Source organism: Bolinopsis microptera, chromosome 3, assembly GCF_026151205.1.
Source record: "Bolinopsis microptera isolate Bmic1 chromosome 3, MBARI_Bmic_1.0, whole genome shotgun sequence".
NCBI lineage: Eukaryota > Metazoa > Ctenophora > Tentaculata > Lobata > Bolinopsidae > Bolinopsis > Bolinopsis microptera.
Window position 1 is genome coordinate 347,128 of NC_087074.1, and position 6,536 is coordinate 353,663.

Genomic DNA, 6,536 nt, shown 5'->3' on the forward strand with positions numbered 1-6,536 from the left:
GTTAGTTAAAACAATTAGTACTCCTCTCATCATTACCAGCTACACTAGGAGATAGGGTGTTAGTTAAAACAATTAGTACTCCTCTCATCATTACCAGCTACACTAGGAGATAGGGTGTTAGTTAAAACAATTAGTACTCCTCTCATCATTACCAGCTACACTAGGAGATAGGGTGTTAGTTAAAACAATTAGTACTCCTCTCATCATTACCAGCTACACTAGGAGATAGGGTGTTAGTTAAAACAATTAGTACTCCTCTCATCATTACCAGCTACACTAGGAGATAGGGTGTTAGTTAAAACAATTAGTACTCCTCTCATCATTACCAGCTACGCTAGGAGATAGGGTGTTAGTTAAAACAATTAGTACTCCTCTCATCATTACCAGCTACACTAGGAGATAGGGTGTTAGTTAAAACAATTAGTACTCCTCTCATCATTACCAGCTACACTAGGAGATAGGGTGTTAGTTAAAAACAATTAGTACTCCTCTCATCATTACCAGCTACACTAGGAGATAGGGTGTTAGTTAAAACAATTAGTACTCCTCTCATCATTACCAGCTACACTAGGAGATAGGGTGTTAGTTTAAAACAATTAGTACTCCTCTCATCATTACCAGCTACACTAGGAGATAGGGTGTTAGTTTAAAACAATTAGTACTCCTCTCATCATTACCAGCTACACTAGGAGATAGGGTGTTAGTTAAAACAATTAGTACTCCTCTCATCATTACCAGCTACACTAGGAGATAGGGTGTTAGTTAAAACAATTAGTACTCCTCTCATCATTACCAGCTACGCTAGGAGATAGGGTGTTAGTTAAAACAATTAGTACTCCTCTCATCATTACCAGCTACACTAGGAGATAGGGTGTTAGTTTAAAACAATTAGTACTCCTCTCATCATTACCAGCTACACTAGGAGATAGGGTGTTAGTTAAAACAATTAGTACTCCTCTCATCATTACCAGCTACACTAGGAGATAGGGTGTTAGTTAAAACAATTAGTACTCCTCTCATCATTGCCAGCTACACTAGGAGATAGGGTGTTAGTTAAAACAGAGAGTGTTAGTTAAAAACAAAGGGTGTTAGTTAAAACAGAGAGTGTTAGTTTAAAACAGAGAGTGTGAAATAAAAACAGAGGGTGTTAATTAAAAACAGAGTGTTATTCAAAAACAGAGAGTGTTATTCAAAAACAGAGGGCGTTAGTTAAAAACAGAGTGTTATTAAAAAACAGAGTGTAATTAAAAAACAGAGGGCGTTAGTTAAAAACAGAGAGTGTGAAATAAAAACAGAGGGTGTTAATTAAAAACAGAGTGTTATTCAAAAACAGAGAGTGTTATTCAAAAACAGAGAGCGTTAGTTTAAAAACAGAGGGTGTTAATTAAAAACAGAGTGTTATTCAAAAACAGAGAGTGTTAGTTAAAAACAGAGAGTGTGAAATGAAAACAAAGTGTGTTAATTAAAAACAGAGTGTGAAATAAAAACAGAGGGTGTTAATTAAAAACAGAGTGTTATTAAAAAACAGAGGGCGTTAGTTAAAAACAGAGTATTATTAAAAAACAAAGGGTGTTAGTTAAAAACAGAGAGTGTTAGTTAAAAACAGAGAGTGTGAAATAAAAACAAAGGGTGTTAATTAAAAACAGAGTGTTATTCAAAAACAGAGAGCGTTAGTTTAAAAGAAAGGGTGTTAATTAAAAACAGAGGGTGTTAATTAAAAACAGAGAGTGTTACTTAAAACAAAGAGTGTTAGTATAAAACAAGATTTTGAACCTTACAAACCACAATTTGGATCTATATTGTAAAATTCAACAATGGCGCATGATTGCTGGCATAATTGCTGGCTGAGTTCGTTAGAAATCAAACTGTTCTGAAAAAGAAGGAAGAGTAGTTGGTAGTATGGCATGATGCATGATAAGCAGGTAATTTGATACTATCAGTTGAGCTGTCACCTGACCAGCCCCCTGCAACCCTATTATATCTTAACTTGTCCCGAGGTATCAATCACTCCAACTTCTCTAATTTAATCTTCTTATCACAAACTTTCCCAAGATATTGCGCGTCATTTTGTTACCTGTAACTACTTCGGGCGTGAACAACTGATAAGAATCTGTCATTCTGTACAATGGCGTAACGTTGCCTGTTGGCAAAATATGAAATATGAAATTCTATTAATGTTGAAATCTGCATCCTACTGATAGTGATAACAAAAATTTCGCCGCGGTTAAACCACGCACGATCAATTTTCCCTACGATGTACTTGTATTTTGTACTATTAATTCTTTCGAGTGAAAAGTGTGACTGGAAAAAGGTGCAACATATTTACATACTACGATTTTAATAAATGAGTGGGATCCGCGCATGTAATGGTTAAACTTGATCATTTATTTGACAAATGTAGCGCCGCGCGCATCAACAATAAATGAATCCAGAAAATTGCGGAAAATAACTTTGCGAAGGAGGAACTTCACTGTAGTTAATTAACACATGGCTAGCGTCGTGCGCAGCATAACAGACGCTTCCAATACACATAATTATAGGGGAGTGCTCTATATTGCGAAGGAGCAGACTTTTGTCGTCACTGCAGGACCGTCGGGCCACCTCATATATCCAAACCCGATTACTTATTCCCTACGATCTTTTAATAGTCACGATCCTCTAATAGTCACGATCCTCTAATAGTCAGGATCCTCTTATAGTCACGATCCTCTAATAGTCAGGATCCTCTTATAGTCACGATCCTCTAATAGTCAGGATCCTCTTATAGTCACGATCCTCTAATAGTCACGATCCTCTTATAGTCGCGATATTTTAATAATCATGATACTTTAATAGTCGAGACATGCTTATCGTTACAACTGAGCACAAACGATATACCTTATTGGACGTTTTTTGACCGGAAATTAGGTGAACGTATATAATGTTTGACGGACTTTAAAATGAACGCTCGGAGGCAATCAAACCGATTAAAAATCAAAAATTTCTAAAATATTTTTGGGCGTTTTTAAACAATTTAAAGATACATTTTCGATCAATTTTTAATACAGTAAGCAAGAAAAGTACAAATTAGTGTAGTCGTTAAACAGTAAAAATGTTGATGTCTAACGATAAAAATTGAAATCGAAAAAATTAAAAAGTCGTCATATCCTGGGGCTGGACAATAAGTTCGTAGTGGAATACTTGTGGGAAAAAAATCAACGGACTTTGACTTGAAGTTCAAGTCAAAGTCCGTTGATTTTTTTCCCACAAGTATTCCACTACGAACTTATTGTCCAGCCCCAGGATATGACGACTTTTTAATTTTTTCGATGTTGAACGGAAATTTTATTTGAACGAACTTTATTTGAACGCTAGGGCCTTCAGCATTCGATTAATTTCCGTTCAAATAAAGTTTGATAAGGTAGCTAAATATTTGTTAACGGTAAGGATATAGATTTGTAACAATTTGACCAATGTGCGAGTACGGGTTATACAGTGTGAACTGTGAAAGTGTGGTTATTGCACTTTTACTACTCAACCCAAACTTACAAGTGACTTTCTGTATAGTATAATGTATTATTTACAGGTGATTTGTGTAGTACATTGTCCATTGTCCAATGTATTATTTATTCATATGTAGTGAAATGTTATTTATTATAGGTAACAAGGGCAAGTCCAGGAGGTTTGCCCTTGTTGCCATGGCAATCAATTAGGTAATTATTCGCAGAGAGGGGAGCTTCCTGCTCGCAAATAACCCATGTATCTGCAGTGTATATAGGTGCGTGATTGTGTTGTGTACTGTCAACTAATTTACTATTTAACAGTTAGATTTTATCTGTCCACAAATGCTCGTTTGTACATACGGATCTGTATGTATTTCGTGCCCGCGCGTTCCCTCCAGCAAGCTGTCGGGAATTATCGCACTTAGCACTCAGAAGCCAAGGTATTATAGTATTATAATATAATGATACCTTGGCTATCGCACCGATTATATAAGACCAGAAGCGTGTAGTTATACGCGAATCTAACTGCATGTATAATAAGATTATACCAGTTATTGCACTCGGCTGCGCCTCGTGAAATAACTGCAATAATCGGCTGCGCCTCGTGAAATAACTGCAATAATCGAGCTCGGCTTCGCCTCGTGCGATTAATAGTGTAATCGCATTATACGCAGTTAGATGAGCGTATATAAGTAACTACATATATATAAGTAACTACAGTCTAGTAGTGTGATAGTTGCATCTCCTTGTTATGACACATCCTGACAAGCAATATGAAGAGCTGCTTGCTGTAGGACGGTGGGATGCTAGTGTGGGAGCTGCTTGTTGTCGCTTAAGTTTCTTCTTATTCGCTCATTCTATTCACTGTCTCTCACGTGACACTCATTTCTATGTTTTCATTCCAATGAAATATTCCCAGTAAGTAGTTATATATTAAACTTAAATAAGATCGTATTATAAATTGATGCGTTTTGAAAACACTGTTAATGTTATATTGCTGTTATATTGCTGTTACATTGCTGTTGCATTGCTGTTACATTACTGTTGCGGTGAGGGTGAAGGTGAGGGTGAAGGTGAGGGTGAGGGTGAGGGTGAGGGTGAGGGTGAGGGTGAGGGTGAGGGTGAGGGTGAGGGTGAGGGTGAGGGTGAGGGTGAGGGTGAGGGTGAGGGTGAGGGTGAGGGTGAGGGTGAGGGTGAGGGTGAGGGTGAGGGTGAGGGTGAGGGTGAGGGTGAGGGTGAGGGTGAGGGTGAGGGTGAGGGTGAGGGTGAGGGTGAGGGTGAGGGTGAGGGTGAGGGTGAGGGTGAGGGTGAGGGTGAGGGTGAGGGTGAGGGTGAGGGTGAGGGTGAGGGTGAGGGTGAGGGTGAGGGTGAGGGTGAGGGTGAGGGTGAGGGTGAGGGTGAGGGTGAGGGTGAGGGTGAGGGTGAGGGTGAGGGTGAGGGTGAGGGTGAGGGTGAGGGTGAGGGTGAGGGTGAGGGTGAGGGTGAGGGTGAGGGTGAGGGTGAGGGTGAGGGTGAGGGTGAGGGTGAGGGTGAGGGTGAGGTGAGGGTGAGGGTGAGGGTGAGGGTGAGGGTGAGGGTGAGGGTGAGGGTGAGGGTGAGGGTGAGGGTGAGGGTGAGGGTGAGGGTGAGGGTGAGGGTGAGGGTGAGGGTGAGGGTGAGGGTGAGGGTGAGGGTGAGGGTGAGGGTGAGGGTGAGGGTCCACTACAAACTAATTATCCAGGAAATTACTACTTTTTAATTTCGGTAAATTTCAATTCTCTCAGTAACTGCTTATTCCTATCAGACTAAATGATAACATTGGATCAATAAAAACAAGTTCAAAGTTGTTATAAAAATTTTAAATTAGTAAAAAGTTTAAACTAAATCACATTATATGGCATGACTGTGTAGCTATAACGCTATAAGAAGTGTACATATTAGCGTGTGATGATATACTAATCTTATCTGATAACTTAGCAAATGTGTTTAGTCTGAATGTAGTTGTACTGTGAGTTGTACCTGAGTCTGACATGCTACTGCACTACTGCTAGTTGCTACCTCTCGTGGGAATACTGCCATTCTCTCAGACACTTTATAAATTTATATAATTCTGTGAGACATTTTTCACTATAATTTTCATTTCTCTTAGCGCAGGTCTGATCTGATTATCTCGCTAAGTAGTTATTATGATATAGTAATATTATACATACAGGAGGGTTTTTTTAAACGCTTACATTACATACTAATTTATATTACCTGCTAGTTTACATTACCTAATACCTGCTAGTTTCTATAGATAGTTTGTATAACAGTAAAACCTGTTATTGTTGTGAAACTTGATTTCAACTTCATGATAGCAGTTCAGTCGACCAACAAAGTAGTTTACATGCTAGTTTACAAAGTAGCTCCCGTGACGAGCTTTAGAGGTAGTGATTAATAATTTTGAATGAAATTTTCAGAATAAATTTATAGTAGATACTAATCTCATGGACATATATAAATTATGGATAATAACCTAACATATTACATATAACATATGACCAATGGTCTCGCCAATAACATGGTCATTGCGCTCCTACTAAATCGCTCGCCCAAATTTTAAGAAAATTCTTGTGAAAAGGCCCTTTAGGCATGAAAGTGATCAAGATCGGTGTATTTTTGGACGCTGATTCCGAATCACCCCTCATGACGTAGGGTTAAAATGCTTCCCTGGAGAGTTATGGGCAAAAACCGTTTTGGTCACGTGACAGGCTAGTAAAACGTGAATTCGATTATTTAGGGCTCGGGTTAGGGTTAGGGTTGTGGTTAAGATTATGGATAGCTTCGGGGTTATGGTTAGGGTTAGGGTTGGGATTAGGGTTTATGTAAAACCGTTTTGTACGGCTGCAAAACCAAAAAAACCAAAGTCACGTGAAATTTTTGGGCGAGCGATTTAGTAAGAGCCTGGTCATTGACCATGTTATTAACCATATGACCATGTTATTAACTGTCAAAGTTTGGGCAAATGCACCAACTTTGACAGATTTCATAAATTTATAACGGTTCTTTTTTCTGTTTTTGGTCCGGGGTTCGAAA

The 6,536-nt window shown here is 38.8% G+C and overlaps 2 protein-coding genes across 2 annotated transcripts in view; one reads left to right on the plus strand and one right to left on the minus strand.

Annotated features, from left to right (window-relative positions):
* The window catches only part of LOC134812318 (peptidyl-prolyl cis-trans isomerase FKBP3-like), a 106,863-nt gene that overhangs the window by 63,807 nt on the left and 36,520 nt on the right, over window positions 1-6,536 (plus strand). The window lies entirely within an intron of this gene.
* The window catches only part of LOC134812317 (uncharacterized), a 36,111-nt gene that overhangs the window by 2,875 nt on the left and 26,700 nt on the right, over window positions 1-6,536 (minus strand). The gene's annotated exons all lie outside the window — the stretch shown is intronic.